The following is a 13,576-nucleotide window of genomic DNA, read 5'->3' as shown; positions in this document are numbered from 1 at the left end:
GTATGGTGGCGATTATATTGAAGAAATGAGAACAAAAATCTTACTGCAAAATGGCTAAAGATTTAAAAATGGTTGTTTATGTAACAACCTCATTTCCCCATTCGTCGTCTCCTTCTAACCACTCATCATTCAGCATCACCAGTATACTAATCGCCAGCCTGATCTGTTATCTCTTTTCTAATAGTTCATACCTTATGTTAGGTAATTTTTTATGCTTGAGTGATTTATAGATCACTGTGTGGCTTAACAAACAAAAAACATTTCTCTGAATCTGGTCCGGTACAGGGACTGGATTGAAAAAAGAAAAAAACCTGGAGAAATACTCATCAAGACTAAATGAGAAAATTCATGGATTGCTATATGGAAGCAAAATATGGAGAAATGAGGGGTGCTTCAAGTCAAGTCAAGTCAACTAGTCAAGTAGGCTTTTATTGTCACTTCAACCATATACGGTTTAGTACACAGTGAAATGAAACATTGTTCCTCCAGGACCAAGGTGCTACACACAACTTAAATTAACAACCTAAATTAGCAAAAACTAACTAGCTAACTAAGTAACCTTATTAGCTGGCTAGCTGAGACAAGACAGATTGACATGACAACATAAATTAACAACATAATTTAACAAAAATAAATAAATAGCTCATTTAAAAGAGAAGAGCAACACATTTGAAGGAACCAACTGAGCTAGTGTGGGCATTTTAGGATATGTGTCTTCCTTATAATTTAATAAAACATATCAAGCATACTGGATAAATAAGAAATTATGTTTTTTTTTCATGCAGACTTTTTTTCATACACAGGATTTTGTATAGGCAATAGGAAGGCAGAAAAACGAGACGGAGGCTCTTTTTGTGGCTTTTTGCAACAAAAAAAGAAGACATTCATCTAACACGCAGCTACAAAAGAAGTTTCATTTCTTCAGCAATGCACCATACAAAATGTTTCAAACTGGTCTGTAGTGACTAAAATAACTTCTGTGGATAACACCTGCCTGGTGGTAGAAATAACAGTGCTGCTAAACACACCGCAATATGTAATAGCACATACTGTACAGCATGTCATAAATGGAAATATTAGACAGAAGCATTATATAGTATGCTTTGTATTTTTTGATGGCTATACCCTGAAGTGAATTAATAACACTGATTATCAATTACTGTATATACCAGTGAACTGGTGATAGGATCATGGGCACCCAAAGCTAGTCTATGCCCCAAAGGCCAGCCCGTCCAGTTCAATTCAACAGAAAAGCCACTAGCACAATTTTAGCTATGATGGAACGGTACAGTATTAGAGCATTCAGTGCATCATAGCCTGCTGCATATGGGTCTTAGTGGACAAAGAGTTCAAAGTTGTTGATCCTGAATCTACAAATTTCCCAAATCTCAGTCCGATCGAGAATGGAATATATCGGAGAAACAAGTTCGATTCATGGAGTCTACATCGTGCCCAAAGTCAGACACCACAGCAGTCTTGTTGAACCATGCCCCTAACCAACAGTGGGCTTCATTTTTTTTGTTATGGTTGATTAGAGCATAAGTCGATATTTAAGCAGATACTAGTTTAAACATCACATAGTACAGTGAAGATCATAGGGATTGTAAAATTTCCTTAGAAATCATTGTCTCCATCTGTACTCCATTATTTTCTTATTTTACATATTCAAGTATAAAAATAAGCATATTGGTATGTAATTTTATTTTTACATTTAACATAAAGTCTAACATTACTTTACAAGAAAGCTACTTGGTCAGATAAGGCAATAGCAATAAACAGAGATCTCTGGGGCAAACCCAGGACTTGCTAGAGAAACTATATCTCACAGTTATCCCAAGCAATCTGATGGCTCTATAGTAACTGCTCAAACAGTTGGGAGCAAAGGAGGGGGGCTTAGATTGACCTTCTACAGTAGGCTTGGCAACAAAAATCCTGTCACCCCAGCCCCCTCACCCACTCCCTGGGAAGTGTAAGGAAATTGGAACCTTGCAACAGAATATATAACCAGTCAAGACCCCAAATACATCTCTTCAGATTAGAAACAGCTACATTTCTGCTATCTTTGTAATTCTTAATAGAGTTTGTGCTGAGCTATCACCTCTAGTAGCCTCATTGCATTGTTTCAACCATCTGATTTTGTGCTCATGAATAATGCATGAACAAGTGCAAGGTAATTAATCCTTAATCAATTGTTCCATCAAGTACTAAGCTCTAAAGCCAGAACAACAGACCCCTTGATTTACAGCTGATGATACAGACTGCAGGGGAATATTTATCAGTGATTGGCCTCTAATGAGAATTATGTTTCTGGAAACCTAGCACACCTAGTGCACCTTATTATCTATGTAGTTTTGTGGTACACAAAATACAAATGTGCATCAAGGAAGGATGACAAGGATTTCACATTAGACAGCCAGAAAGAAAAAAAAAAAGGGACGGAGCAGTTGTGGCATGGGCACATTCACACTCTTGGACCATCATAGACATGTGAGAGAGCAGTAACATGGTGAGGCATTCAGAATAAACACTAACTTTCAGTGACCCACCCACAGCCTCAATATTGTGCCGGCATTTCTCTGCCTTACCGAAGCATGATTCAAAAGTGACACATACAGTATGACTACTGACCTCAACCACAGCCACCCAATAAACACCAGACTGGGTACCATTTGTATTTCCACTTACTCACTTGCCTTATGCATTTCAGGGTTATGGTCATGGTTAGATAAATCTTCTTACCCCAACTGCCACCCCAATTTTGTCCTCAAGACATGTCATTGAGAAATATGTTGCTCGTATAAAATGAAAAAAGTGCTAACTATATAGCCAATAGGTTAGGATTTGGTTGGTGGGTACAGATCCAACAACCAAGAGTATATTCATCTATCTTATCATTCCTGTTATGGGATTGTCTCCTTTAGTAGCTCTACTGTATATAAACATTTCCACAGTAGGGTTTTTCTTAAAAGTTTTTTTTTTCTTTTTTACTGTATATAGAACTTTTTTTTTTTTTAGAAAGGAACCATTAATCATTCAGAGAACTAAAAAAAAAAAAAAAAACATTTTAAGCATGAACCCATAACCCATTATAAGTTGCATGCAAAATCAATACCCAGTAAAAACAGAGTGTATACAAAAAAATGCTTAAATGTTTTTTAGACAGTTATTTGCGCTTCGACAGGGAAGCTGAGTTAAATGTTCTAATGATCGTTTTTGTTGTATTTCTAATTAAAATCCTTTAAGGATTCTTTTGTACAACAATGGTTTCTGTTCAGAATGGGTAAATATTGGAACTAGATACTGTATCAAGTAAGTGTCTAATAGGCTATATTGATGTTTTTCTTTTCTTTTTTTAACTAAATACTATACTATGTATTTGATGCATAATATTTCATTACTATGTTCTAAAGTAAGTCCTGAAGATAAACTGGCATTCACTGCTAGGCTAAATAATAACCTGGCTTAACTTCTTAAAGGTGAGCCAGGTAGTGGGCTAAAGTTCCAGCCGAAAGAACCCTCAGATATTCTAGCAACCTCATGTTACATTTGTATAAAGAGTGTTATACAGTATTTTGGGATGACTTTTTCATAGATTTTAGAGTCTCTTAGTGTGTTTTAGTGTGTCAGTATTAGGTTAAAATCTTAAGTTAAAAATGCTTTTAATAAAGAACTGGTTTTAGGATCAAATGATTACCATGAATAGTAAATGTCATAGTAACCGTAAAACCAATGGCATACAGTACATGTAATAGAAAAAAAGGTTATTTAACAACGCATAGTTTAAATATTATTTCATTTAGATACAGAAAATAATTCTATTTTATTAATACATTTAAAAAAAATTTAAGTCAAATGTTCACTCAAGACAATTTTATGTTTGGGTGGCAAAAGCTTCACATGGGACCATATCACATGCTCCACTACTAATTACATTCTTGTACGGTAACACCATGTCCCGAAGTATGAGGGGTTGTTTAAGTCAAACCAAAACTTTTGAGTGTGCAGAATGAAGCACACATCTATGAGAGTACTTTTATTTCTCTATATATCCTGCTACACTAACACACTTCCAGGGTTTCACTAGTGCTCCTTTAATGGCTCTTTGTTTTTACATGATCTCATATTGCCCACCACATCACTTGCACATTACAGGAACTCAGGAACAGTCCTGACTTTGATCCAAGAGATTTCTACATTTTGGGGCCATTAAAGGAGTTCCTGGGAGGCCAGCATTTCAGATATGAAGCAGACAGTCCAATTTTGGTCCTGGCATAGTGAGAAAACTTTCTACCGTCATGGTTTCCAAGCAGCAGTAAAATGCTAGCTTTTCAGCCGATCATGGTATGTTAACTTATACATTACTTCACTGTCACTTTCAGTCTATATTGCACTGCCTCATGAACTATGCATCTTTGCACCATCCATAATTTATGTTATCATTGCACTACTCTATATTTCACCTAACTTTATTCTGTATATACTGTATCATACACACATTCATATATGTGCATAGTATATACTGTACTGAGCATGGTATCTTTTTGACATGCCCTCACCACTGCACAATCAATGTTTCCACAGTTATTACTGGTTATTACCATATACTATATCCTATCTTTGTTACCTACTGCGCCATCTGTACATAGGGTAAGACACTCTCACCTTCGTATCCCATACCCTAATTTGCCACATTTGTTATTTAGTCTAAAGAGGCCACTTATGCACTTCTGGATAGATGCTTACTGCATTTAATTGACTTTGTACATTTACTTTGCACAATGACAATAAAGTTGAATTTAATCTAATCTAATGTAATTTAATACAGTTAGTGCACTAGTGTAGCAGGAGATTATACAGTATAGAAAAATAAAGTTTGTTTTTACTCTCATTACTCACTTATCATCCATACCATTTCATCCTGTATACAGGGTCGTGGCGGGCCTGAACCCTATCTCAGAAGACTTAAGGCATGAGGGCACAATCCATCAAAGGGCACAAACCCACACTAAGTGCAATTTGGGAACAACAATTAGCCTAATCTGCATGTCTTTGAACTGTGGGAGGAAGTCTGGGTACCTGGAGGAAACCCAAGTACAGGGAGACCATGCAAACTCCACGCACAAACACAGATCCCGAGGCGAGAATCAAACGCGGACCCTGGAGGTGCAAGGTGACTAAGCTACCATGCCGCCGCTTTCATAACTGTGTTCTCGTATTCTGCACAATTTAAAGTCCTGGTTTGACTTGAATCCCCTTCAAATTTTATTTCTTATATAACAACCTGTAACAGGTCACTGCAAATTCTGATCCCTTTACTGGAGATTATCTTCTCAAACAATCAACAAAGAATGCTTCAGTCATGTGAAAACTGATGATGCATTTTCTTTCCACTTTTTAATTAGGTGGTGCGAAATTTCCTTGGCACAGGAAACCGCTTTTGAAAACAGATCACTTTTTTTTCTACTTTTGACAGTGTGAACACTTGCATGGCTCATTTGTGTGTCCATCTGTTTTCTTATAGACAAGGGCCAGTTTAAACAGATAAAGAGGAAGGAAAGACCAGATTAGAAGTTCTGATATAAAGATATCACAGAGTGGTGCTGAATCCGAGCCATCTACAGTACTGTACTGATGGCAGCCACAACTTCATGAGCTACCCAGCCAACAGATACAAGACATCAAGCATGCAAAGTGTCCATAATTATAAAGTCACTTAGTATTATTTGGTATACAGGGCACATGTGCTGCAAGCACACCAAAGCCTATCCGAATGGACACAGTGTTGCTTATGAGTGATTAACAATTCACTGCACAAAGTGTGATGATTATGAGCTGTCGGCGGTGATACATAGGCGAGTGTGAATTTCAGTAATATCTCGCATGATGGTGTCTTTAGCCTTGAGCTCTGTCATTACAAAAGCGACAACACAATTTCTCCTCACTTCCTCTGTCTTGGCGTTGGCCAGAGATGGTGAAAATGTTGTGTCAAAATGAATGAGGTCTATTATTTTTTAGCGTCAGGTAGTCAGACAGAGTTTCAAATACTAAATTAAACTTCAAGTAGTTATTTACCTGCTTAAATATCCTGTAACTTGTTTAATGTATTGTATTTAGCTTTTAAGCAAATAATGGACGAATAAATTTTTCACTTAAGATTAAACATGAATGAGACATTCTAGATGCTTTGATGTCACTTAAACGCATTTTAATTTTTTTATTTTTAATATGATTACTGTACATGTTTTTTGGGGTATTCTTCAGTACCAATGCCAGGAAGAGAAACTTCCTTAGTATTACTTAAGCTTATTCTTTATTAATATTGGTATTTAGTAGAATTCATATAAAGTGCATTAACCTCTATTGAACGGAGCAAGGTTCAGAGTTAAGAATAGGCAGAGTACCAGTGTACTATACCAGTCAAAAGCTTGGACACAACAGACAAAAGACTTTACACAAGTTTGGGTTAATTGGGTTAAGACCATTCCAGGAAGTCAAGACAGAAATTTACCTCTGCTGCAGAGGAGAAGTTCATATAGAGTTACCAGCCTCAAAAATCACCAAACAGCACCTCAGATTAAAGCGGTTATAACTGCTTTACAGAGCTTAAGTAGCAGACATGGCTCAATATCTACTGTTTAAATTAGATTATTGTGTATTTTGAGGCCTTCAGCATTGTTTTAAAATATAGAATGAAATTCAAATCAGGAAAGATCATGGAATCAGATGTTGTGTCCAAACTAAGAAGTGAAAAGTTTTATTCCTAGTAATTTTTTTAAGAATGTTATTTTAAGAATGTAAAATGTCAGAAAAATTGTAATAGGTCTAAAGTTTATATCTTAGGTCAATATTTTTTTGGAGCCTTCCACAAGCATCTCAGGCAAGTAGTCAAAGTTGCTTGGAATTTTATCCCATTTCTCCTGACATAACTGGTATAACTAGTGAGTACGGGTTGTATGCTTTCTTGCTCGCTCATATTTTTTATTTATTTTTTAACATAACTTTTTATTTGATCGAGGTCAGGGATATTTCAGGCTCTTGACTTTATTGTCCTTAAGACATTTTTTAACAACTTTGGAGATATGCTTGGGGTCATTGTCCATTTGAAGACATTTTCTTGATATGTTGCTTCAATATTCCCACATAATCTTCCTTGCTTATGATGTGTACAAGTCTCTCTTGCAGCAAAGCACACCCACAATTTTTTTACCTGCACTTATGATGTTCAAATAGTTATATTTCTGTGCCATTAGACCAGGAGCCATTACTTTAAAAAGTGAGATTTTTGTTGTTGTACAGGTTGTTTTTGGGGCAGTGGCTTCTCCTTGTTGAGCAGTCTTTCAGGGTAAGTCAATATATTATTGACTTACCCTGAGTCTTACCCAATATATTATTGACTTACCCTGAGTCTTGTTATATTTTATCTTGAATTTTACTATGGATATAGAAACTTACAGTACCAGTTAACTCTTTTGTACACGTTTTCTCCACAGTTTTTTCAAGTTCTTTTCAAGCCAAAATACATTTCTCTACAAGAGACAAAATACATCTCTGTCCTAGATCTACTGCAACCTTTGCCGTGAAACATACACTGCCTGACCCAAAAACAAAAAAAGTCACATACTAAAATTTTGGTGGGCTGCCTTTTTGCTTTGTTTTTGCGATATGTTTATGCAATGTCACAACATTTATTTCTTCCAGGGTCACATTAATTTCTCTTCAAGATCTTCTACAGTATTAATGATAAGCGAGTCGGCCCAGCACACCCCAAAACTTTTTGAATGGGGTTATGGTCTGGACTTTGTAGTAACCATGTGTGAAAATTATGCGTCATGCTCCCTGAACCACTCTTTCACAATTTGAGCCAAGTGAATCCTGGCATTGTCGTCTTGGAATATGCCACTAATATCTTTTGACATAGTTTTTAAAAATGATTAAAAAAAAATCTACTCACTGCATCATTTAAGGGTAAATAATTTGTTTCCAGCTGAAACATATTAATCACTGCAATAATTGGGCAATGAAGGCTTATACCTACTGTATTTGCTTCGTTAAATCCAGGCGGTGACTTATCTCACCAGGAAAGCGATTCATCCCACCAGGGTGCAGATTTTCTCAAAATGTTTTACATATTGATTCAAATTTTGATTGTAAGCAGGATCTAGTGAACTTAGGCTTTTAAACTTTTCATTGAAGATCACAGGAGTCTCTAGATCACTCACTTTATCAGTGTCTCCCTATTTATTTCGAATAGATCCACCATTTTCACAAAATTAAATTAAATTGAGGAAGAACCTTTGGGTATGGCTTTCTGCATTGAGAATATCTTTTGAATTAGGTAGTAAATCACAGGAAATGACACAATTGGGTTTTTAAGTTGCCCAGCTTGTACTGCTGCCACTGCATGAGATTTGCTTTTTAAGTGAGATCGGTTCCCAAACATTCACACCTTAAATTTTACCTGTTTAGCAAAAGCAAAATGAAAGAGTTCTATATCTATGTCTCTGTTTTGTCTGCACACCAACATTACCCCATGTCCTGAAAAAGCCATGTTTGGGCAATGGTGGTAGAAAACTCTGCTGTTTTTGAACTAGTGTTTTCTAAGAAAACATAGCCATGTTTTTGCACTGACACATAAAATCAGGCTCAGTTGGAGCAACACTGATTTGAGGCATCCTCAAATCTTCCACTGACAGTTGCTGTGCATGCGAGGAGGCAGACTGTCTGGTAACCATGGGAACAAAAACTCTTCCCAACCGCAAACCACAGTTTGGCAAAAACCATGGATTTAGAAATATTCACAAATGACAGTATTAGTAAAGAACATTGTGTGCATTAGGCAGAACGTCATCTAAGACCAAATATTTTCGTAAAACTATTAGAAAACAAATATGAAGAAGATTGGTTCTTATATCATTATCGTTTTAGGATCTAACTCACATCATCACTTAGGAAATAAGGACCTCTTTTAAAAAAGTAGGACGATAGAAGACTGGTACTTATATTAATATCTGATTAGCGTAGCAGATGCTGTTCACCTATAAAACTGAATGATTCTGAACTAATGGGCAAATCTGAGGGGATTTATGCTGTCTTGAAAATGCTGGAAAAATCATGGAATTTTAAAATGGTCTTTTCCAGCCTCTAAAAGGATTTAAAATCAATGTTTTTTTCAATTGTTCTCATCATTTAAAAATAGGGGAGGTAAAAATTGAAGCTGAGATTAACATGAATATTATTTCCTTATTTATTTATTTTTTTATTTAAAAAGAGCTGCCTATAAATTAATATAATAAATACACTTTAGTGGGCATTGTTTCGCAGTGGGATTCATAAATATTTGTTATTGCAAAGTTAAAAAAAAGGCAAAAAAAAAAAAGCATTTTGTTAATTCCTGTTATACAACATTAAGTTCCGACCAAGGCATTTCATGAGTGGTGATATAAAACATAACAGCACTGGGAGATTTAACTATATGTATCACTTCGTGTCATTAGTATACTAACAACTGATAATTACACTGTCATTTGTAAGCATGGATGTAAGTAGGGTAGTACGGCAAAGAATGAAGCAAACTGTCAGGCACCAACACACACACTAGTTACACCAGACTTTTTAGGAGTTTAGATAAACTCCCTGAAGCTGTCAATAAATAAATAAATAAATAAAGCTGTAAAATTGTATGACTTTTTAAATACATGATTATAGAGAACTGCACTGATGTTTAAAAATTAAGTCAAAAAAAAAAAGTTGAGATGTACTGTAGTCAAATATGTTAGGGGAAAGGTGACATTTAAAAGTCAAATTGAACACAGTAAGAAAGTAATTGATTCTTAAAATTGGATTTCACAAGCATAAACAGAGGGGTGAGGGTTCTTTTCATAATGCAGCAGTAACAAAAATCTATAACATTTCATTTTTAAGCTTTATGTTTATTGGTCTGTGATGTGAAGCCTTGACTGCTTACTTCAATAGAATGGGTTTTTGTCAAAAATAAGTTATGTAAATGATGTAATCTGGACCTAATGTGCCCTGTTCATGAAAAGTTCAGAATGTTGAACAGCTTTATGGCATAAATAGAAGCTTGCCTATGCACATTTAAAACCATGCTGCTGAATTCTTGATTTCATTTGTTTTAGATATCTTCTTTAATTTAAAAAATCACATGATCTGATTGGATGAGGGGCATTTCTTGAGTGGTGAAACAGCACTGGGACATTTAACTACAGTATACAGTATGTGTCTTTAGAAGGTTAGATAGGAGGTAGTATAACTGTAAATCAAAGTAGTGCTTTATATATGTAACATTATATATGTATAACATTATATATGTATATTAATGCAATCTATCTCATATGCTATAATATAGATGCTATAGTAGCAGCTAGTCAAAGAGTGTAACTTACTAACTTTCAGAGAGAGAAAAATGGGAGTCAAGACTTTCATCTGCTAATATACTACTGTATAATATTAGTGCTCAGATAAGATAAATTTCAGTGGTCCGGATCAAAATCACAGTGGGTGCTCCTTGGGGGCTCATTGTGCTATGGGAGTAGAGGATGGAGGAAGCCCATGAAAGAAAGGGAGGGTCGCACTAAGAAGTAATCCTTGAATGTCAGCAGATATGATGGTGGACAGTCACTCTGCAGAGACTTTTAATCATCATTAGAGGTTCAACTTGGAGTTTATGGCTAACATCACCCAGGACGCACAATCAGGCTCTGGGTTTTGCCCAAAGAACTGTTGGAGTTACTCACTTAAGATGGAATTTACATAGAGCTGAGAGGGCTCAAAGGCTCAGGGTCAAATGGAGCTGCCCCAGGGTGGTGTGGGCTTAAAACAATGAAACATTGATGATAGAGGGTGCCTACTTGAGGACCCTAAAGAGTTTCAAGGACACACAATAAAAAGCTATGGTAGAAAGTGACCTTATGAAAAGTGTTATTTGTTTCTTGCCACCCATTTACAGTATAGTGCAAGATTTAAGAAATTTCTCTGCCAGTAAGTTGGTTGCAATGAGTTAATTGCATTGTATGTAAATAGTAATACATGTATGATGTTGGTTTTATGGCATTATTCATAACTATACTCATGGACAAAGTGTTGTACTATGATCTGAAAATACAGCATATTTTCTATTGTTATAAAAACTTAAATGTAATTCATAATTTACTTTGCCTTGTTACATTAAACAGGTAAGGTTAAATTAACATCTTGCTAAGTAGAGGCATGTGGCAACACCTAGACAAGGCAGACTAAATCGATTTATTTAAGAAATCATACAGGTGTTTCAGGGTTACACACAATAAGCTGTCAGACTATTCCCAAAAATGTTTAATTGCAACTGGAATTGATGTACATGCTAGGAGGCCTACAGTACATTATTGTAAGTATTGTCAGAATTTTTCATTTTTGGTGCTGATTGACACAGATATTTTGCATAAAATTTTACTCTCTCCTTTATTAGACAGATAAAAATAAATTGAATGCAATTGTTTGCAATTTGTCCCTACGTATAAGATTAAAAGCATCCACTGTTAATTAGAAAATGTTTAAGTTAAATTTAAAAAGTTTGAATTATTCACATCGCTGTGGTATACAAAACACAAAACACTTTAAGATAATGACAGAAAGTATTTATCCCAGGTCACATCACACCCCCACATCACTGATTATCACCCTATAAAAGCACACTCCATTGTATTTTATTTTTGTTTTCATAAATAGCCCTGTTTTTCATAACTAATATTTGGATAGTTCATTGATATTTATAAACATTATAAGTTCCATAAGCAAAGATTTGTTCATATTAAAGAAATGAAAAGGTTATACATAAAATAGTGGTTAATATACTGTACATAAGCAAAAGAAAGAATTTTTATGCATTTGGTTTGTAGTTCACACTAGAAGCAATATACAGTACAGTATATAACAAACTTATCATTATAATGTTTTGGCACATTATTTAATCTTATTGTATTCTGTATGCTCATGCTTAATTGCATAGACCATTAGCCTTATAAGGGTAACAAATTAAATTTTTGGGTGGATTATAGTTTTAGCCAAGTAATTGTACTTTTACTTTAATATTGTATTTGTGCACTACCTTTGGTTAAGAAAGAAAAACTATTTAAAAATTTAGTCGAAAGAGACTTAAAAGATATGCTTTTTACCTTATAGCACACAGTTATACAAGAGCTCTATTTATGGTTGTACCATCCAAATGAGGAGAGTTACCATTTATCTCTGGTTCCTCTCAAGGTTTCTTCCTCATATCATCTCAAAACATCTTAAATTTTCTTGCAACTTTCACCCCTGGCTTGCTTATTAGAGTTACTGTATGGATAAACATAATAATAATAATAATTATTATTATTTAAATTTAGTCAAGCTACTCTTTAGACAATGTCCATAGAATTTAAACAGTATTAAATATAAAATTAAATTGAAAAGCAGTTGCTAATGTTGGTGGCTGTTGTGGGGGTCAAGTGGTTGTTATGGTGTTTATTGAAGGTTTGGTTGCTAGGTTGTAGATAAGTCAATTGTTAAACCAGTTGCTAGGGTGTTACCTGGCTGCTGTCATTATTTAACTGGTTGCTTAAGTTTGCTGTGAAAAGAAAATGTAAAAAAAATAAATAAATGGCATTTGAAATGGCATTGTGGCTAAATAAAGGATCAAATCATGTAAGAACATAATCAATAAAAGGTTTATTTATGTAGTAATATGGGGGGGCGGGGGACATATATAATTCCAATTTAAAACAATTTTTTTCTTTATGAAATCTATGATTCTTGCAGACTTCATAACAAACTGCACAAATTTATAAGTAATAAGAAAAAAAGAAAGAGGAATATAAAAAACAGTACACTGGCTCTGTCAAGCTAATAGTCAGCTTTAGAATATTTATTATAAATATAAAAAAAAACTCCCTAGTGAATATGTGAGATGATTAAACACAAACAGAGATGATTTGATTCATGTGCCATTTACAATAATGATGATGGCACTGTATTTAAGGGCTGTTACTGCACAAATGTAGTCAGCGGAGGCTTTAAGTGATGTGTCCTCATAATTAACCTCCAGCAACTAGACTGAAAAAGAGAGGATGGATAGCATTGTGTAGGAGAAAGCTATCGGTAATGACAATGTTGCACAGAACACAGAGCCTTGTTCACGAACCAGCTGTTTTGATTGGGATTGGCAAACGTTTTGTTGTTCTGTAACTTATAATATCTCATAATAAAGGATATATATATTTTTATAATATATATATATATATATATATATATATATATATATATATATATATATATATATATATAGATATATATATTATTTACCATTAACCCACTGTATATGCAAATACAATTATATAGTAAGCAATGATTTATGGAAAGCATTGGTTACATTGCACAAAAAATGTGCTGAAGTCTTTCCTGGTATTGGAATTTCCTGCATTATCAGAGCAATCCTGACACTGACCTTTCCCAAATGAAAATCATACCCTACTTAGGGAAATTACACAGGCAATCATTTTTGATTTGTGTTTTCACTCAACATTTTATGCACTTAAGTTAT

This window comes from Clarias gariepinus, chromosome 7 (assembly GCF_024256425.1).
Source record: "Clarias gariepinus isolate MV-2021 ecotype Netherlands chromosome 7, CGAR_prim_01v2, whole genome shotgun sequence".
Lineage (NCBI taxonomy): Eukaryota > Metazoa > Chordata > Actinopteri > Siluriformes > Clariidae > Clarias > Clarias gariepinus.
The sequence above is the reverse complement of the archived record's forward strand: the minus strand, read 5'-3'. Positions refer to the sequence as shown.